Source organism: Bos grunniens, chromosome 8, assembly GCF_055505025.1.
Source record: "Bos grunniens cultivar Pamir isolate PY7600 chromosome 8, Bosgru_T2T1.0, whole genome shotgun sequence".
Classification (NCBI taxonomy): domain Eukaryota; kingdom Metazoa; phylum Chordata; class Mammalia; order Artiodactyla; family Bovidae; genus Bos; species Bos grunniens.
In genome coordinates, this window is record NC_141172.1 from 50,583,399 (window position 1) to 50,605,904 (window position 22,506).

Consider the following 22,506-nt stretch of genomic DNA (forward strand, 5'->3'; position numbering starts at 1 on the left):
TCAGCAGAGATTGGGAAGTGGACTGAGAACCAGCATTTGTGATGGACACACATCATAGGCCCATCTGTATAGAATGGCTCTGTCAGCAGGTGCTGTGGAACTGGTAAGACATCACCCCCAACTGGGTAGATTAGACTGAAATGGAACCAACAAAAATGATGAGTGGTGGCAGAGTCCTCAGGGCTTCTCCAGGGACTCAACACTGGTCCTGTCTTGCTTCTTAAGAAACGGTGTGTGTAATAATCATGGGTTCTTGAGGCAGGTCTTGTCTTAATCCTGCCTTGCCAGTTCCTAGCTGTGAGAACATGGGCAGAAAGCTAAACCTATCAGAGTCCCAGCTTCTTCTTGGTTGATCACACCCTTTACATAATGCTAACTGACCTCCTAGGACTGTTATGGGGATTAAGCAATAAGATATATACATAGAGTCTCGCTTATAGAAAGTGCTTGATAAATTATAGCTGTTATTATTATTGGTATCATTTTCATTATTCCCTTTTTTCTTTCTTTTATTCATTTTAAATACCATATAACAGCAGAGTTAAAGGATCAGCTCAGGCCCATGGCTCACTGGTTAGTCTTTTGGGGATACTTTATCTGAAATCAAGAGATCACTACTATCACCACTCTGGGGGAAAATAACATAGTCTTGGCTCTCATGGGCTGCAGGCTCTGGCAAACCTATGGAAATCACAGCTTTCCTCTGACATTATTCTCACATTTCCAGTTCTCACAATTTACAGTGAAAATCTAAGGAGCTTTTGTGTCTAAAATAAGCAACTTGGAAGTAGAATTATAGGGAGGCATCTTCACCTGAATCATTTTGTTGGCAATGATTGCCCCGCTGCATTCTGACATTTAGTGTTCGTGAGGTTCTCAGCCAGTTCAGAGAGTCGTGGACTCCGTGCCAGGCAAGGAAGTACAGGTAGTATCAGAGTGTTTATTCAAGTTCATTGTAACTTTGGCTAAAGAATCATTGAATGATGACTTACAATGTAGTGGAAAAGCACCGACAGAGCTGTGGGTTTGCATCCCAGCTCTGCGTGGTCTCATGGGTAACCTTGACCTTTGCTTAGCTCTTTGAATCTCGGTTTCTTTATCTGGGAAATGGAGAGAACATCCAACCTTTTGTTGGAGATTAGAGACGGTCTAGGTAGAGTACCCGGAACTGATAGTGTGGTTCTTGGTGAGCGGAGCTGTTGGCACTGGTGGCTGAATTGTTCTGTCTCAAGAGAGCACGTTTACGTGTGGAGGGTTGAGATGGCTCAGGCCAGGACACTGGGAAAATGTAAATTCCACGCTTAGGTAGGTCATATCGTAACGGTAAAAGTTCTTTGGCCAGAATACAAACAAGTGAGTGTTCCAAGAGTTTCTTATATCACCATTTTTTCTTTCTTCTTCTTTTTTTAATTTTTACCTCAAGACAGTGAATATTTACATTGCTTGACTAATATGTTTGGAACTTTGAGAGTACTCTCAGAACTCTCTTCCTGACATCACAATGTACTTGAATACTTTTACACACACCTTGGCTTAGAATCAATGAAACAAAACTTGTGTTTACAACACAGTTGTAAAAAATGCCAACAGTGGGATGAGCTATGGGGTGGTCAGCTCAGCCTCACCAGAGAGAGGCTGCGTCCACCAAGCAAGGCTTCCTTCATGCCGGGGTTGTTTGTCCGTCGTATTTGATGGTTACTAGGTGTGTGTCGTGCGTGTTTTACATATGACGGAGGGAATAAAGTCCACAAATGCCAATGCATGAGTAATAACAGCATAATTTCAGTTTGATGAGTGTCATTATTAATTATTCATGGTTCATTTCCAATTCACATGTTAACTCCTCCCTTCATATCTGCTCTATATGTTTACAAGGCTATTTCCTTGTAGGCTCACATTTTTTCTTCAAACTTTGTGTTTTGTATTGGGTTATAGCTGATGAACAAACAATGTTGTGATAGTTTCAGGGGAACTGTGAAGGGACTCAGCTGCATACGAACATGTATCCATTCTCAAACTCCCCTCCTATCCAGGCTTAGGCTCACATTTTATTTGCTGTTTTATTTTATTTTATTTTTCCCTAGGCTCATATTTTAAGTCAGTTTATTTTCAAAATTTAGAAAGCCAAGTTTGTCCTAAATTGCACCTTTGTCTCTTCCTGCCCGTGTAGAGGGGTCATTATCTGTATTGATTCTGTTGCACGTAAAAGCCAAGTATCAAGTACTGGACTGTGTAATGGTGGTCAAAGGGCAGGCCTCAGAGGAGGAAGAAAGACCTTCCTTATCACAAATAAACTCTAACCTCATTTGGATTCAGGTTCCTCATTTGTAAAATGAAAGGTTTGAGCTAGATGATTTCTAAGATCCCTAGCCAAAAGGCCAAGGATCCATGGCCGAACATGAGTCTGCTAACTGATCATGCCATGGGCCTGGATCCCATGTTCATTGGTGACTTTTTGTGGTGAGGGTGTGTCCCCCTTTCTTAGGTGTATGAAGCAAAGACTAATCGATGCAGAAAGTTAGCTAGCTTTTTGCTTGTTTAGTCACTGATTCCAGAATAGGAAGGGATTCTTGGGGAGAACAACATCCTGCGCTCTGCACCTGCCACCCGAGGGCCACAGGTTCCCAGTCAGGAAGGAGACTCCAGCCTGTGAGCTGTGGTGAGCACATTAGCGAAAGGCAGCAGAGCGTGGATGACATGCCCAGTACAGTGTGCAGATGCACAAACAAGGAGCCCGTCCCTGCCCACAGGGGGTTTGCCCTGTAATGCCATCTTGACTGCTTTTGCCTCTCAGCCCCTGTATCAGTAAGTGCGTCTAGAAGTTAACTCCAGGGTTAATGCCTCAGATGCATATCAGCTTGTACTGAGGCAGGGCTGGAAGGGGCCCTGGAGGTAGGTCAGAGAAAGGAGAAATCTCTGCAGAAGTCCTGGCAAGAGTCAGTTTCAGTGGGCTGTTTATTGGCTAGGAACTGGCCAAAATGCCTCTCAGAGATTGCTTAGACTGGTGATTGGGAAATGAAAACTCTGACAGTTTCATCCTATTCTTGATGTAAGGTAGCTTGAGAGTGAAAAATGACTTCATGCTTGTTACCTGCAGTGCTTCCCTTGCCAATTCTTTTTTTAGTAGCCACTTACAAATAGAGTATTTATTGAATATTCCACCCCAAAAGAGACCAACTTACCACCCCAGCCTGTGGGAATGTGCTCTTGAAAAAAATCTCTCCTCTTGTTATATAGTCCTATGAACTTCAATTAAATTCAGTAACTCCATGTTTGAACCCCCAGAGTGTCCGGCTAGTATGTTAATAAACATATTTGACAGTTTGGTCTCAAGATGGTGAGGGGATTGGAAAGGTACTATTTTCTACAAATACATACTGCTATGTGCCTTGGCTCTCTGCAAGCCAAGGTAACCTAAATTAGATAGGTCAGCTCACTTGAGCAAGAATGTATAGGAAGTGTTGCTCTCTAGAATTAAATCTAGAGCCATTTAGTTTTGGAAAACTACTTCTGCCTCTTCATGGCTTCTGGTTCTCTCCACGCAGGGCACAGCCAGCCTCAGTAAACAGAGCGTCTAGGGGGAAGGAGGTGATCCATTCCTCTGGAGCCTCGCTGCCAATACAAGGTGATAGTTTTTAGCCAGGGCCTGGAAGGAGCCGTGATGTGCTTCAGATGTTCAGTTTTCACCACTCCTTTGGGTGAGGGTTCCTATTTTCTTTGTCGTTGGTCCACTTCACAAGACATAGTGTAGCAGGAAGAGTGTACTGCAGCTTTCTAAAGATGCCAACATAGAACATTTTAGAACAAGGGACCAAGGAGAATCCTCTTTTGCTAAGACCTACACGCCTTGGTGTTGTAATAACTGCACCTCCTGGGCTGTAATCTCCTAGAGGGCAGACCAGCCTGATCCTTAATTGCCAGCAATTAACTAAATTGTCTTGCCTACTCTGGGAAGTCAAAGGCCTGTGGGTGGATTCACTGATGAAACACCAATGCCTGGCCTCTGGTAGGTGCTCAGAAAAGAGGCCACCAACTGGGTTGATATGACAACTTATTAGCAAGGACCACCTGTGTCAAACAAACATGAGGTCAGTCTCAGGAACTAGGCCAGCTGAGTCAAGGCAAGTCTGTTAAAAGTTCTGTTTTATTCTTTCTGTGTTTACAGGCAAATTGATTCATTTAGCAATCACTTTCGGTAAGTCCTTTGTCAGCCAGGTAATCTGCTAAATGCCAAGGACACTGACATGAGAAGTACAGTCTCTTCCTTCTAGGAATGTAAGCTTTCATTGGGAAACCCAGCAAATCAATAGTTCAAAGGTTTGTAATAATGGTTGTAGTAGAGATAAACATAGGTTTCTCAGAATACACCAGAGGAGGAAAGACACCTTCACCAAGATGTTAGGATAAAAGAATTTATCCACTGGAGTCCTCTGCCAAGAGTTTGGAAGAGGAAAGAAATGAGGACCAAACGTTATAGAAATCCAACCAGGAAATTATTAGGGAGCTCAGTGAGAAAGATATGAGAGAATGAGGATCTGAGCTAGGGTGATGGCTGTGGAAATGCTGAAAAGTGGTCAGATCTGATCCATCAATGATGAGGAACATTTGATACAGTTTGTGGAATCTTTTTGTGACCTTCTTTATCGTGAGCTTATTTAATCATTTATATTATCTTAGAAGTCATCATATACCTTACTTCTTTTCTAAACTTTACTTTGGTAAACTCTAAGACATATGCGTTCATTAGAATTGTTCCTTGGAAGGTCTGGAAACCGTCTTGAATGGGGAAACATCGTGACTGCCCTCAGTGGAATTCTGGCATCAATGTAGCTTTCCTTGGTTCTAGTCTTCAATCCCAGGCTACTGCTGATTAGTCCATAAGGAAAAAACAGTTGGAAAGTTTGTGTGCACACACAAACAGAAAAAGAAAGAAAAAATCTTAATTCTCAGAGGTTAATGCAGATTGTCCTCACACTAGACAAAAAGTAGGTCTAAAAATTTTAGAGGTTCAGTGGAATTTTACTCACCAGGTGGTATCTCGGAACCGGTGAGGGTCTCTTTTCTGGTGTGAAATAAATACTTTATTCAAGAAATGGCCTACTGGGGAGGGTGGGGAGGAAGGGATATCCATTGGCCCTACTGTTTAACCCCACCTCCTTGGCCTTTGAGGTTACTCTCTGAATCCCTAAGGCCGGCTCACTCTCCTGGCCTAACCCCTTGAGCCTGTAGAGAGAGAAATTGAAACCAAAGAGGTAAGAAGGCTGGACTACAGATCTCCTGATTTCCAGTCCAGTGTGCCTGTATAAAACTTTGGCCTTCAGTGTCACATTCTGGTCTATGGGGACTGAACTCAAGCTTGCAGCCTTTGGGCTAATGAGAGCAGTGAACTCCTTGGTGGGCATAGTTGGGCACACCAGCACATTGCCATGGCTGCGTGGTGGGTAGTCTGGTGGCAGGAACTCTGCTAAGTATCTGACATGAATCACTTCCTTTAGTCTTCAGTTTCATTTGTCTGCCCCATTTCACATTCAGAGGTTAAGTAACTTGTCTGAGGTCAGCGTGCTTTGCAGTGGACAGGCAAGCATTCTCAAACACAGGTTGCCTGGACTTCAGAAACCTCACTTTTAATTAGTGACCATCATGTTTTCTTTTGTCTCATCTTGTCCGTTCAGTGTAGTTCAGAGGAGCTGGGTAACCAGGGATTTGGTTACAGTGAGTTAGTGGGTTTTAATTTTTGTTGTTGTTTTTTAATTTGGGAAATATTTAGACATTGAACTTCATGGACTCTAAGTTACAAGTCAGAAGGTGCCCTTGAGGGGAAAAAGGATTTCTTTCATCACTGCCAGGGCTGTGCTGAGAATTCTTTTACTGATTGATATTTCTATTTTTCATTCATCAGACAATTCTCTCCTGCCATTTGCAGACTGAGTGTCTTAACTGTCTTAAAATGCTTCCAGCTGAGTAATGGAGGACCTCTGCAACATTCCTTACATTGATGATAAAAACTCCAGCATTATGCCATTTCCTGTCTTATTTTCTTCTTTCTCTCACCTTTCACCCACTAAAACTTCTAATAAAGTGATCAGATTTGACTAATCTCCAGGCATAGAAATGTTATAATGACACAAAGGGGAAGAGAAAAGTATGTTCCCTCAACCCACTCCATCAGCTGAGAAGAGATTGCAGAAGGGAGCCACCGTGTTCTATAGAAAGAAACTTGGGCATAGATTTACTTGATCAGGATTCTTGTTTCAGGTGCCTTACAATTCTGTGACTTGATCAAGTCACTTAATCTCCTTGTGCCAGGTGCTCCCCACTGGGGAAAGGATGATCATGGGACAGTTTGATGGTGTTAAAGAAACAATAAGTAGATTTGATTTTGCACAAAACATGAAAAAATTCAGTTTTACTTTCAAAAGCAGTAACCAGTGAGTTCTTTACCCACTGGAAATCCAAGTACTGGAGAAAACCACCACTACCACCACCACCTATGTGATTTCTTCCTTTGCCCAGCAGCAGTGACCTCATTGGTATATTTTGAGCCTAAATCCAGAGGCTCTGATCTGAAAATGACAGAAGATCATTTCCCCTCCTCTTGCCAGAGACTGAGAACTCCTATCCTACGAGAATTTGTTTTTTGGCTTTCTCTAACACACTGGGGGCTGAAAAGTGACTGACCTACCTTTTATTCCTTTACTGAAAGAGTAATTAAAACAGTCATTCATTCTGTAAATCCTTTCGGGGTGCCTGCTCCAGACAAGGCATGGAATGGCTGCTATGGGGGCTGAGAAAGCCTGAGATGCTGCTTTCGGCCCCAAACCTTCATGAATTCTAGCTGTCATCTTTAAGCCTGTTGCTTTGCTTTTCTTCCTCTGCCTTCCCTCCCTAGATTCTGTGCTACCAAGTGTTATAATGAACCAAGTCTCTAGGAAGTAGACTCAGCAGGTGCTACAGTTTTGATGGCCCTTTCTCGTAGCCAAGACTCAGTGGGAACTATGGTCCAGGCCAGGCTCTCACTCCATTGCTGAGAGCCCGAATGTGCCAGAGTGGGACCCGTTGGAGGAGGAGAGTGGGGCATAGAATTGCTGACAGTGCTCGGGTGCAATAAGGGCCTCGCAACCCCATGAACACTGACACATCAGACTGGGTAAGCTATCCAAAAGACACAGCAGGGAAAAAGGAAGCTGGATGGGGGAGAGCTGCGGCTCCTGGGTCTTCCCACTGAACAAGTGTCAGATTTGATGACAGTGATGAGAACGTGCTTTCTCTCTCCTCCCCTGAGCCTCAGCCCCAGGGCTCCCATAATTGACTGTGGTGGGTATGAGTTACGAGTTCAGGGAGAGGGAGGCCCAGTGGAGTGACTTGGCACTCCTCCGCGGTGACACAGAAGCCGCCAGGAAGCTGGGAGCCAGGCACTGCCTGGCCTTCACGGAGGGTAGGCGGAAGCTCCGTTGGGTGCACTCACTCATCAGGCCCCGCTCCAGACTTTTATGTGCTCTGACCTGCAAGTTTGGTCAAGTACCACCTTGCTGGAAGCCTTGTCAGTGGTTTCTGAGGTGAAAGAACAGCAGTGAAATTGAGAAAACATTTGGTTTGCCTCAGGCAACTGGATTTAGGTGAGAAAATGCCAGTCCCATTCCCGTTGGCCCAGGGATTTTGGACCATATTTTTCCCGGAGGCTGAAAGGCATGCTTTTCCCCTATCCTGACCAGAGTAGCTGTTTGCTGAATATTTCAGAGGGTGATGATGGTGTTTAAGAGCTGCCGCAATTCCAGTGTTTTTGTTGCAAAACATCCCTGCCCTCCCTGCCAAATGTAAGGTTAGAGTTCAGGGAGAGAAAGGGAAAAGAGTGGAAACCCAAGTTAGACAATTTTCCCAAAGGCCTACCTTTCTCATTTCTCTCGACCTTCTGGGGACCCAGCAGTGGGGGGTCTTCATCCAGACCTCTCCTCATCAGAGATGTCCTACTGCTCACTGACTTAACCCATTTTGAGCTCATTTTAGGTTTAAAAATGTCAGGGAGCCTCAATAGAGCATAGAACACTTGTGCAGACTTCATGCATTCACTCCTGAAGTTGTACATTTATCTTTTGGTAACAGGAGGAAGAGAAGACACTGATTTTTAGCCCAACCCCATTTGATTCATAGTGCTCAAGCTTACCAACCTAACAAGCAGCAGTTTCTTGATTTCCAGGATTTGAGACCTTGACAATAAAGAGGTTTACAGATGCTGGAAAGATTAAAAACAGAAGCTACCAAAGTATTGAGAAGACCTCAAATTGAAAAAAGAATAAAATGGATGAAATTAAAACTTTGCGTACCCAATTCTGAATTTTTATGTACTCACCCCTCCCCCTCAGGTTTTTTCCACTGTGATCAACTCATAACATTAGGGTCCATGGAAATTAGAAACAAAAGCTATTGCCATTTATATTTAAATAGCTTAGAGAATAAGACAATGTGTGCAGTGGAGCTGAATAGTCACTGGAGAAGTGTTTCTTCTCGTATGACTACAACTTTCACAATCATTGCTCATGAGCTGTGGAATTAAGTGGTACATTATATAAAGAAGTAAGATGCTGACATACTTTTGATATTTAGCATATCACCCCATGTCCTCTGCTTGGAGAAATAATGAGAATGACTGCCCTTTCCTTTGCCAGCCTTTGCCTCTTTTTATATTAATCTCAGCTGAATTGAACAATTTCTCCACTCTGTAAAAAATAATGCTCGTCTTTGTATTCACTTAATATACAACTTGAGGGCATCCAATTTTTGCAAATACAGATCTGGGAATATCTTGAATGATTTATACACAGAGTTGCAGGATTGGTCAAAGAGAATCAGAATCTATTAAGTGATTAACACTTTGTTTTAAGGTAAAATTGTCATTTTGGTAGTTATCTAAAACTTCAGCTCTATTAAGGGCAGAATGAGGTGTAATTTTAAATGCTCAATGGATTTTATTAATTATCTTGCCTTGGCTTTCAAATTGCTTAGAGGACAATTATTCAAAAGACAAATACATGTAGAATGAAGTCATGCCATGATGTTTTTAATGCTGTGATAATCTTGATCCCAGAGTGAAGCTGGAGGGAATTTTGTGCTGTCCCAATTTAATCCCTGCCTTAAGATTGCATTTAATCAAAAGTGTAAATTTAACTCCAGGTGGCATGCAGACAGTAGAATTAGTTTTAGGTACTTTAGAATTCCATTTCCTTTTAATACTTTTAAGCAATCAAAATTGTTTTCGAATTTCCTCTCATTGCTTGCACTACTTGTCCTAAAGTTTAAAATAGAAGAACCTGAAACCCAGCATAAAAAATGTAAGATTCTTTGCCATTTAAGTATCTAGTGAATGTATATCACTGGCTTTTCTTTCTACCACCTCTAGTCCATGTGCTAGGTGCATCTATGTGCTTGCATACACAAACACACACTTTTCTTCTTCTTCTTCTTCTTTTTTTAATAAAAATTGAATTCTGTTTTTATGCACTGGAAAGCAATTTGGCATGCCCAGGAATAGGGAGTTATTTTTTTCCCAAAAGGACAAATTACACTGGTCTCAAAAGACAGATATCTTATATTTGAATCAAATAAAATGTGTCATGCCCTCAAGGGATTTTAAGAAAGTTTAGGAAGTGACATCTTCTGAAATTATCTTTCCTGGAAAGGTAAAGCAAAATATATATTGGGTTGGCCAAAAAGTTCATTCGAATTTTTCTTTAACTTTTTGGCCAACAACAATATGTTTTTATTGAACATAGGGGAAAATACTATTGCTTGTGGGTATTATTACTAGTGCCTAGGATGGGTGGTCTGGAGTTTAGAAGATAAGTTTTCCTTAAAGGAGTATGCCCCAGCTTGTTTTTTTCCTATCAGTTTGGCGCCTTTTCTCATTTTGCTTTGAGTTGGTTTAAATCATTTTCTTGTTCTTATATTCCCCCTCTGTAACTGCTTTTAAAACCATGCTTCTACTGTGTGCTTTGCTTGTGGACAAGTTGTTGACCATTTAAATATCGGAGATGCTCTTTATTAATCTGAGAGAATGCTTCCTTTAGCATTGTGGGAATCATTGACTTTATTTAACCCTGGGCCCTTGTAGTTTATGAAAGACTGCTAGTTTCTGCGATAATATTCCAGGTTCTTGTCCTGTGTCAACCACTACTTCATTCATGTATGTTTATCCATTTCAATTTAGACACTGTCTTTTGTTCCTTCCAAGAGTTAGACTGGTATTGTGGAAGAAATGGCCCCATCTCAGAAGATAAAAGTCTGTATAGCAAGAGATTTCAAGTCGGGGATTAAACCAAGAAGGGTTCCATGATACCTTAAAGTATGTAGAAAGAACCATCCTATTCATTGCTAGTAAAGTAAAAACTCTTGTGCTGTCATCTTCCTTTTGTTGAACTCTGAAATACCATATTACGTTTGATGGAGTTAAGCATATTCCCTTCTTAGCACTCTCTCCTGTTTAAAATTTCCTGCAATTTTTTTTAATAGCTAGACCTAAGTGAAAGTGAAGTCGCTCAGTCGTGTCTGACTCTTAGCGACCCCATGGACTGCAGCCTACCAGGCTCCTCCGTCCATGGGATTTTCCAGGCAAGAGTACTGGAGTGGGGTGCCATTGCCTTCTCCAATAAAACATACCTAATAGAAAATATATTAATTCAATGTAAAAATATTATCTACCCCTCTACACCTATTTATTGAGGGCCTATTGTCAAGCATTGCCCTTGATACTAGGAACACTAAAACTTAGTTTCTTTCTTTCAAGAAAGTGGGGAAAAAACATGCAATTCAAATTCAAGGTGTTAAATCCTGTATGAGCCTGCATGCATTTATATAGCACAATATATTTGGAGCTTCACAGCAATGTTGTCTACAGATGAGAATATAGAAAGTTAAGATGTACATGGTTTGCTCAAGGCAGCCAGGCTAGTGATTGGTGACATTCTATCAAGAACTCAGGCAGCATATGTTCCCAGTTCATTATTCTGCACTGCCTGTCTGTGACATAGTCTAGCCTAACTCTTGTCTGTTTGCTTGTATGAAGAATACATGCTAGATACTTTTACATATAGCTCCAGAAATACGCTCCTTGCTTTTTTAATATAAACTAATTTAATGTGAAATTGTTTTTCAAAATTTGTTCCAATATGCTATCCTTTTTTTCATGGAGTTGCAGAGGTGGTAATTGATATGTCCTAGATAGCTGGATTAACTATATCTGCTGTTTTCTAATACAGTGTTCCACACCTGCTGTTACACTGAATAGCATTTTATGCCCTTTGTTGTTGTTCAGTCGCTAAGTTGTATCTGACTCTCTGCAACCCCATGGCTGCAGTATGTCAGACTTCCCTGTCCTTCACTATCTCGCAGAGTTTGCTCAGACTCATGTCCATTGATTCGGTGATGCCATCCAACCATCTCATTCTCTGTCACCTCTTCTCCTGCCATCAGTCTTTCCCAGCATCAGAGTCTTTTCAATGAGTCAGCTTTGCACATCAGGTGGCCAAAGTATTGGAGTTTCAGCATTGGACCTTCCAATGAATATTCAGAGTTAATTTCGTTTAGGATTGACTGGTTTGATCTCTTTGCAGTCCAAGGGACTCTCAAGAGTCTTCTTCAGCACCACAGTTCAAAAGCATCAATTCTTCAGTGCTCAGCCTTCTTTGTGGTCCAACACACCCGTACATGACCATGGAAAAACCGTAGCTTTGACTATATGGACCTTTCTTGGCTACGTGATGTCTCTGCTCTTTAATATGCTGTCTAGCTTTGTCATAGCTTTTCTTCCAAGGAGCAAGTGTCTTTTATGTCATTACCCTTGTCTTATGCTTGAATGCTTCATACTTGGTTTCCTTTCTATCCTAGGAGTCATTTTATAATTTCTCCTCTATTTAGATGACATCGAACCTGTGGTTTTTATATCAGTATAGTTGAAAGAACAGAGTCTTCCTCAAAGCTCCTTACTGGACCAGTTTGTAGTGGCTAAAATCACAGGAGCATTGTCAAAATGGTGTTCTGCCCAAGGCCTCATGCTTTAGAGGGCCTTATGCTTTAGAGGCCTCGTTGAACATTTTTTTCAGCTGAGTTTTTGTCCCTATCAGCTGAGGAGTTGTTGGGGTCTAGGAAACATACCCACCCTGAACCTGTGTCTTCTTCTAGACCATTTTCCCTGGTAAGCTGGAGCCCAGAGTTAGTTGACCAGATGACTGGGAACCAGTTTGCATGATCTGTGTCAATTTCTTTCCTTATCCATCCACTGGAGGGTGAAATGCACTCCTGGTATACCCACCTCTAGGCCTCAAGGGATTGCCATGGGCATCTGTGGCCCATGGATAAGCCAAAATAGAGACGCATAGTGTTTTAGGACCTTTGCATTAGTTATTCACATCTTCCTTGAGACATTTATATGACTAACTTCTTATTCAGGATTCTGTTAAAATATCACATCTTTCAAAGACCTTTCTTGACTGTCTTACCTAAAATAGCTTCTTCCTCCATAATCACTCTGGACTACCTTATGTTATTTACTTTTTGCACCATTTAACATGAAAATCTATTACATAATCTTTTATTTATTTCCATTATTATGGCCTAACTTCAAGGAGAATGGAAAGCGCCTGAAGGCAGGAAATTGGTTATTTTGCTCACTGCCATTCTGTAGCATTCAAAACAATGTCTGCCACATAGTAGGCACTCAATATAATATTTTTGGTATGAAAGAAAAGGCCTTGAAGGTGGGGAATAAATTTTGCTGCTTTAATTGGATGTAACCATTTTCCTTTTTCCCTCTCACACATCATTTTACCAGGAATGGGGAGGGGAAAAAACAGACAACAGTCTAGGAAATTAAGTGTGCAAATAAGAGTGGAATAATTTGAGGGAATAAATATGACTCTAATTCTCTCAAAGTGAGTGATACAGTTACAAACATAATGCCATGAGTTTTTCACAAAACTAAATAAAGCATGATTAAATTAATGACACATTTAAAAATTTGGGATTCTCTTGGAGAAAGCCAGCTAATTATAGAGTTTTAGGACGGTTGAGGTTTTTTACTGTGGCCTGTGTTGTCTTCTTTTACCCTGTTCTAAACACATGTGCCGAGAAGGCAATGGCACCCCACTCCAGTACTCTTGCCTGGAAAATCTCATGGGCAGAGGAGCCTGGTAGGCTGCAGTCCATGGGGTCGAGAAGAGTCGGACACGACTGAGGGACTTCACTTTCACTTCTCACTTTCATGCATTGGAGAAGGAAATGGCAATCCACTCCAGTGTTCTTGCCTGGAGAATCCCAGGGACAGGGGAGCCTGGTGGGCTGCCGTCTATGGGGTCACACAGAGTCGGACATGACTAAAGTGACTTAGCAGTAGCAGTAAACATATGTGCAATGTTTATTTCACAACTTTCTTCTCAGTTACCTTTCAAAACTGTATGATTCCTCATAGTCCTGACCTGACGATTCTCTAATATAAGCTTCTGATGCATACAGTCATTAAATAGAATTCAATGTGCCTATCTCAAAGAAATCAAGTGAAAATTCTCCTGCAGATAAACAGTAATGCTTATTTTGTTACAAATATAGTTCTTTTAAATGGCAGAATTTGATTATGGTTTTTTCAACAAAAAGAGTGACTCACATCAAATAACAGTGTCAGTATTTAGTAACACCTTGATTATTTGTTAGTGACTAGATAGCCCTGGGTGTTCTTTGGAAGGACTGATGCTGAAGCTGAAATTCCAGTACTTTGGCCACCTCATGTGAAGAGTTGACTCATTGGAAAAGACTCTGATGCTGGGAGGGATTGGGGGGCAGGAGGAGAAGGGGATGACAGAGGATGAGATGGCTGGATGGCATCACCGACTCGATGGACGTGAGTTTGAGTGAACTCCGGGAGATGGTGATGGGGACAGGGAGGCATGGTGTGCTGCGATTCATGGGGTCGCAAAGAGTCGGACACGACTGAGTGACTGAACTGAACTGAGATAGAGGAAGATTTAAAGACTGTAGCATCCTTACCTGAATGCAGACTTTCACTGAATTCTCTCATTCTTTTCACTAATTAACTCTGATTTCTTAATCAATATTTGAGAAAACTTTGGGGATATGTTGGCTTCAGATTTTAAGGTTTAGAAGTAGCTTGTCAGTGCTAAATCGTCTCCATCAGTCCCTTATGTCCAAAGGAAAAAAGTGCATAGCCAATATTCCCTTAAGTAGGACTTTTTGTTTGTTTGTTTTCAAAGTCAGAAGAAAACTGAGGAGAGAAATCCCTTTGTGCTCCGTTTCCCTGTTTTGTCAAAGCTAATAAATATTGTGAAATATGGAAGCACACATATTTATTTCCTGGCATCTGCTTCATCGAGTCATAGAAGTAGTAATATAATTTACTGTATTCCTTTCTAAATATTCATCTTGCATCTGCACAGAATGACTTAAGGTCATCTGTCCATAGGAGCACCTGCCTCACCTCTGTATTGCATTTAACACGAACTTTTTATTTTCAGACAAATCAGAGATAGACCACACACACAGATAAATATTTCAAAGCCAGAAGAGAGAGAGTGGAGAACGTATTTAGTCTGTCTTCTATTATTATAGATAAAAGAGGCCCATAAAGATTTTACAAGGTCACACAGGTGGCTGGTAGAGAATCTGAGATTATAAACCAAGTTCCCCAAATTCCAACCCATCTTCTCTTATTTACCCATCTTTCTCTATATAGTCTGTGTTATAACATACATTAAAACCACCTAAGGTACTTTTTATATACAATGTTTATCATTATTGCTTTTAAAATATGTTCTAATTTAGGCATTTGTCACATTTGATATTATAGGGTTATATAATAGTAACCAATGGAACATGTTAAAGGAAATTTAAAATCATTTGTATATGTAACATACTTGCATAGGTCAAAAGTAACAAGATATTGAAGGGTCAGCAGTAAAAGGTTTCCCTCCTGTTCCTGGACCTCAACCCAACCACCTAGTTCAACCCCCACCCCCCAGCCCCCAAGCAGCCAAGAAAGCAGCCAGTGTTATCAGAGTTCTCTGTGTATAGCAATGACCTCAGAGAGGTGCAAAACTTGTATCTTTTATAGTCTGTGGTACTTTTCCTTTTTTTTTTTTTTTCATCTTAGGCTACATCATGGAGACTATTCTCTGTCAAGATACAAAGCCCATTTCATCATCTTTTATGGTTGCATTGTACTTCACTATGTTGGTGTGTTGTTATTTAGTTAATTAATCTCTATCAGTATATATTCAGGTTGTTTACTACTTCAGTTATTACTAGAAGTGCTTCAGTAAATAGCCTTGCATTTTGACATGTGTTAATAAAAATGGAGGAGAGCAGAAATTAATGTAACATTGTAAATGAACTATACTTAAATAAAATATTTTTTAAAATGTAAGGTAAATTTCTAAAAACTGAATGACATCTTAGGATTTCTGTAGGTCATGTCCAGTTACTCTCCACAGAGTTGGATAGATTTACATTCCTGTCCCATTATGTGAGGATGACTGTTTAACATTCCTCACTGGTAAAATGTCTTCAGTATTTAGAGTGTTTATATCCAAAAGGTGAGATGTGAAAAGCTTTACCTTGGTGTGGGTTTGATTTGCTTTTTTGTATTTATATTCATGAGGTTAGGCATCTTTTTATATGTTAAAGAAACTTGATTTATATTTTCAGCTATTATTGTATCATTCCCTTTACCTGTTTTCCTACTGCTTTTTCTCTTATTGAATGTAGGAACTCTTTACATCTAAGGGAAAGAGCATTTTCTCTATGGTTGTTGGTGCTGTTCAGTCAGTTGTGTCCGGCTCTTTGCGACCCCATGGACTACAGCAGGTCAGGCTTCCCTGTCCTTTACCGTCTCCTGGAGCTTGCTCAAACTCATGTCCATTGAGTCAGTGATGCCATTCAACCATCTCATCTTCTGTCATCCCCTTCTTTGCCTGCCTTCAATCTTTCCCAGCATCAGGATCTTTTCTAAAGAGTCAGCTCTTCCAAACAAGTGGCCAAAGTATTGGAGCTTCAGCTTCAGCATCAGTCTTTCCAATGAATATTCAGAGTTGATTTCCTTTAGGATTGGCTGGTTTGATCTCTTGCAATATCACGAGTCTTCTCCAGCACCACAGTTTAAAGGCATCAATTCTTTGATGATCAGCCTTCTTTATGGTCTAACTCTCACATCCATCTATGACTACTGAAAAACCATAGCTTTGATTAGACGGACCTTTGTCAGCAAACTAACATCTCTGCTGTTTAGTATGCTGTCTAGGTTTGTCATAGCTTTTCTTCCAAGGATCAAACGTCTTTTAATTTCATGGCTGCAGTCACCATCTGCAGTGATTTTGGAGCCCAAGAAAGTAAAGTCTGTTGCTGTTTCCACTGTTTCCCCATCTATTTGCCATGAAGTGATGGGACCAGATGCCATGATCTTCGTTTTTTGAATGTGGAGTTTTTCTGTGTGTGTGTGTGTGTTTTAATATTTAGTTTTGGCTGTGCTGGGTCTCATTGCTCTAGGTGCAGTGAACAGGGGTACTCTCTAGTTGTGATGCATGGGCTTTTACTTGTGGTGGCTTCTGCTGTTGTGGAGCACGGGCTCTAGGGCATGGGGGCTTCGGTAGTTGCAGCACATGGGCTCAGTAGTTGTGGTGATGAGCTTAGTTGCTCTTGGCAATTGGGATCTTCCCGAACAGGAATCAAACCCTCGTCTCCTGCATTGGTAGATGCAGTCTTTACCACCGAGCCACCAGGGAAGCCCAAATGTTGAGTTTTAGGTCAGCTTTTCACTCCTCTTTCACCTTCACCAAGAGGCTCTTTAGTTCCTCTTTGCTATATGTTTTTCTAATTTGTCTTTACCTTGTTTATGAAGTAATTTTTGCCATGCCATATTTATGATTTAGTTGAATTTATCAATTTTTCCAAATCACTTTTTTGATTTGTATTATACATAAACATCATTCACTCTCAGGTTATTTCTTAAAATCTCCTAAAAAAATCTGGGTTTCTTATGGTACTTTTATAGGTTTGTTTACTTTTAATATGATTCATTTGGAATTGATCCTAATGATTAAGATGTGGGAATGGTTTAAATCTTATTTTTCCCCCAGTTGTTTGGTGTTTCAACATCATTTATAAAGTACTCTGTTTTTCCCCATTGATTTGTGATAGCAACCTTATGACATAGTCTAGTCTTGCATATTTTCAGTTTGTTGACTTTCCATCCCATTCAATTGATACAGATATTTATGTCGGTATTTATTTCAGTCATTAGCTTTAATATCTAAAGAGAAGATTTTTCTCACTATGGGATGCATTTTTAAAGTGACACTACATATTTTTTCAGTTGAGGCATAATTGACTTTTAAAACTATAAAATTGTACATCATTGTGATTTGATATATTTGATCTATTGAAAGGATTTCTCCCTTCTAGTTATTTATAACTAACACATCCATCACTGCCCATATTTATCTTTTTTTTGTGAGAACATTTAAGTTCTACTCGCTATTAACAAATTTCTATTGTGCAATATAGTGTTATCAGCAATGGTCACCATATTTTCCTTAGATCCTCAGACCTTATTCATCTTACAACTGAAAGTTTATATCTTTTACCAGCTTCTCCCTATTTCCCCCATTACCCCCAGCCCCTGGCAGCCACTTTTTCTATATTTTTTATCAGTTTGACTTTTATTTAGATTCCACATGTAAATAATACATGCCATATTTGTCTTTCTTGTAATACCACCATTGATTTTCTGTTTCTGTTTTGTGATTAGCTATATAATGGGCTTCCCAGGTGGCACTAGTGGTAAAGAATCCACCTGCCAACGCAGGAGATGCAAGAGACATGGGTTTGATCCATGGGTCAGGAATAGAACCTGGAGTAGGAAATGGTACCCCACTCCAGTATTCTTGCCTGGAAAATTCCATGGACAGAGGAGCCAGGAGGGCTACAGTCCATGGGGTCGCAGAGTCGGACTTGACTGAGCACACACATACTGTCCATACTTAGATAATACAGATTCATAAGATAACATCCTTTTCTCTGATAGGTGACAGATTTCCTTCCTCATGTATATAGTATCAGAAAGTTGGTAAATTCCAAAATCATGAGATATGAGTTCAGCTGAGACTGTGTAGGTAGGCTTCCCATAATCATCCATTAGCGTGCTTCGCGTGGCATATCAAACTAACAAAAGCAAACATGTTTCACCAAAAATCCTGGAGTGGCAAATGTCCACTGTTCATGTGGACCACGTCAGCAGTAAGCTCTGCATAGAGGGAGGGAGTGCCTTTAACACCATGTACCACACATGTGGTGAAATTACTGGAGGCTACACTGATCAGGACTGAAGTTTTTTTTTTTTTAATTCTGACTTTAATGTAGATTCATAATATATAGGAAATAGAACATTTAGAAGTTAAACCAGTGAGGGAAAGCAAACTGTTTTCCTTTTTTCCTGGGCTGGCTGTAGTTTTATGAAAATAAATTTCTAAGTGGCTTTTCTTTGCGTTGGGCTTCTTGTCAAGAGGTGAAACCTGTATAACGCATTACATCTGAGTTTCTTTTTTTTTTTTAAGGTCTCAAGGACAGACATATGGATAGTAGTTTAAAAATATAAATATGGTCTTTCCAGTCATAGAAATCTTCTGCCCCAAGAGGTGCTTTTCCCGCTTTCCCAAAAATGTAGGGCTCAGGACTCATAAAGCACCAAAGCAAAATACATGGTATTTGACACTAAAAAAAAACCCAACTGTGCTTTTCTTGAGTTTTGCAGCCCTGTGATCAGGCAGTGTGACTTATAGTCAAATGTAGAGGCCAACTTGCTGTGTTACCTTCTAGCCACTGAATCCTGTAACTAAGCGTTTTTGTTTGGTAAAATTACAGAAGAGACGGTGCTTGGTGAGATATTTTGTTCTATTTTCATACCTATAGTTCATTTAGGAAAATGACTGTCACTTTTCTCACATACTTATCCTATTTATCCATTTCTCTGTGTGTGTATACATAAGGAGAAATACATACAGTGTCATTGTAGAGACAGCTATTCACCCCTACTCCACTGTAGACTTGTCCTGAGCTTGAGTCATTTCATTATTGGGTCCACACGAGATTTAATGTCTGATTTGTAAATAGACATTGGCAGTTCAGAATTTATGGAGGCTCTCTTAGGAAAGACCACCACCAATATAGGGTTAGTTTGAAAACCATTCTGTCCAAATGGATCTTACCAAGTGTTCAAATATGAACTAGTTCAATCTTGTTGGGGTAAATCCTATAGACAGTTATAAGAATTTATAACTGTTAAATTAATAAATAATAATTATATTAGTATAATACATAATAATAAATGTTATATATTATAAACATTTATAATAAATGTTATAATAAATGTCTTATAGACATTTATAAGAATTATAAATATTATTTGCATAGTCAAAATTTTCATGAATGATCTGTTTAGTATAGTGATAGATCCTGCATCAGATGTCATTTATGAAGATAACATTTTTATGAAGTGAAGAACTGTAGAATACTTGCTAAATATTCTTTGGTAAAATTAAGTCCTTCAGAGGCAAAGATTATTCTTAGTCATCTTTGTATTCCCAGCCCAGTGTCTGGTATTGAATAGGCACTTACTGCATATTGAATGAATAAATGAGTGAAAGAAACTCATTTCTTAGATTGTCTGAAATAGATTAAAATGTTTCCTTGAAATAGACAAAATACATGCATGCCCATGCTTGCTGCTCTACTTTAAGAAGGAAGTTGATTTTGTTCTGTGGTTTTGGAAACATGGTCACTTTGGAAATTAGTCTCTTCATTAAAAAAATTATACACATTTTTAATGACACATTAGTTTCAATGTGATTTCTGAATAGCAGTCTCTTGAAATAAAGCAAAAACAAAATCCCTGTTAGCTTGCCTTGGAACTATTGTTCAATACTTTAAAGAAATAATTTGTAATACCTTTTATTTGGGCTTCCCTAGTGGCTCAGATTGTAAAGAATCTGTCTGCAATACAGGAGACCTGGGTTCAGTCCCTGGGTCAGGAAGATCCCCTGGAGAAGAGAACAGCAATCCACTCCAGTATTCTTGCCTGGAAAACTTCTAGGGACAGAGGAGCCTACGGGGCTACAGCTCAAGGGGTTGCAAAGAATCATACACTGAGCAACTAACACAACACATCTTTTTTTATTTAGTGTATACACGTGTGTCTGTGTGTATGTGCATGTGTGTAAGTGATGTAGAATGATTCAGTGCCAGAGAGTCACTTGGTATAGATTAATTAAAACAGTAACAGAAAACTTTCATTTTCCAGAATATTATTTTCATTTATTGACTTTGTGCTCATAATTTTGCTTAAATAACCTATCAGAGAAGGTACTTATATGATGTTGAGCTGTTGATCCTAATCATAAATAGATCTTATATTTATTTGGGAGGCTATGTGATTGTTTGCCTTGTTAGTGATATAACTAAGAATTCACTATTTAAGTTCATCTTGCACACCAAATTGTTATTCAGTCACTAAGTCATGTCTGATCCTTTGCAACCCAATGGAATGTAGCCTGCCAGGCTTCTCTGTTCATGGAGTTTTTCAGGCAAGAATAATGGAGTGGGTTACTATTTCCTTCTCCAGGGGATCCTCCCAACCCAGAGATCGAACCTACATCTCCTGCATCTCCTGCATTAACAGGTGGAGTCTTTACCACTGAGCCACCAGGGAAGCCCTCCGATATTTTGTTGAATAATATTTTCCAATATGAGAATCATAGAAATTTATTAGTTGGGCTTTTGGCCCTAGTATCCCTGGGTTGGGAAGATCCCCTGGAGGAGGAAATGGCAACCAAATCCAGTGTTCTTGCCTGGAAAATCCCATGGACAGAGGCTGGTGGGCTACAGTCCATGGGGTCACAAAAGAATCAGACACAACTTAATGACTAAACAACAACAAACCTTGTTTATAGCCGTGCATTTTGAGCGTATTCATTTCTCCTTTAATATTTCTTCTCCTCCAGTAATCTTTGAAATAGGAAGGAAGTCATTATTGAATGGTATGGGTATAGAATCACAGTAGTGGACAATAACATCTCTGTCACTCTGTTTTTAATTCCTTTATGGAGAATACAGATAAATGGTGGAAGGAAGCATTTTAGAATAGTATGATTAAATTAGCTATGGAAAGAAGAAATCAACAAAAGAGAATTTAGGAACAAATTGTAGAATGCCACCTGGGCTGATATTACATTTGAGATGCTTTGTTCAAAATGAAATATGCTTATTTTTATGTTGCCATAATGATTTCCTATTTTTAAAAATACCCCCATTCATACCCATATCATTTAGGTTACAAATCTGTATCAAACTCAGAAGTTCCCTTATGTTTAAGCATAAGCTGAGGCTAAATGTTAAGACGTTTCTCAAACGTAGAGGTTTTGAATTTTGGAGCTGGCAGAGAACCTGTGACTCAGGAAATTGAGTGACGATTCCCACTTTATTCCAGAAACAGGCCTAGTAGAGCTTTGATTTTCTGATTACCCAAATAGTGCTTTTCCCACCACTCTGTTGTGGATAGACATTTTAAAAAAAATTTGTGATCCTAGAGCATTTGATCCCTGGATAGTTTGATGTGTAATCCTAGAACATTGAAAATTTTTATACAAAATTTGGCCTATGGGTCAAATCCAGCCTCCCATGTGTTTTTATTCACTGTTTTATTGGAACATCAGTTCAGTTGCTCAGTCATGTCCAACTCTTTGCGACCCCATGAACCACAGCATGTGAGGCCTCCCTGTCTATCACCAACTCCCAGAGTCCACCCAAACCCATGTCCATTGAGTCAGTGAGGCCATCAACCATCTCATCCTCTGTCGTCCCCTTCTCCTCCTGCCCTCAATCTTTCCCAGCGTCAGGGTCTTTTCAAATGAGTCAGCTCTTCGCATCAGGTGGCCAAAGTATTGGAGTTTTAGCTTCAAAATCAGTCCTACCAATGAACACCCAGGACTGATCTCCTTTAGGATGGGCTGGTTGGATCTCCTTGAAGTCCAAGGGACTCTCAAGAGTCTTCTCCAACACCACAGTTCAAAAGCATCAATTCTTCAGTGCTCAGCTTTCTTTATAGTCCAACTCTCATATCCATACATGACCACTGGAAATACCATAGCCTTGACTAGACAGACCTTTGTTGACAAAGTAATGTCTCTACTTTTTAATATGCTGTCTAGGTTGGTCATAACTTGCCTTCCAAGGAGTAAGCATCTTTTAACATAGTTACACCCATTTATTTATTTACTGTCTATGGTGCTACAATGGCAGAATGAGTAGTTATAGCAGAGATTGTATGACCTGCAGAGCTGAAGATATTTATTATCTGGACCTTCAGAGAAGAAGTTTGCCAGCCCTTAGGATGAATAAATCAGTTGTTTTTTTTTTTTTTTTAAATTTTATTTTATTTTTAAACTTTACATAATTGTATTA

General features: G+C 39.9%; 1 protein-coding gene across 4 annotated transcripts in view; it reads left to right on the forward strand.

Annotated features, from left to right (window-relative positions):
* PCSK5 (proprotein convertase subtilisin/kexin type 5) overlaps positions 1-22,506 on the forward strand; it is a 522,373-nt gene that overhangs the window by 75,822 nt on the left and 424,045 nt on the right. The window lies entirely within an intron of this gene.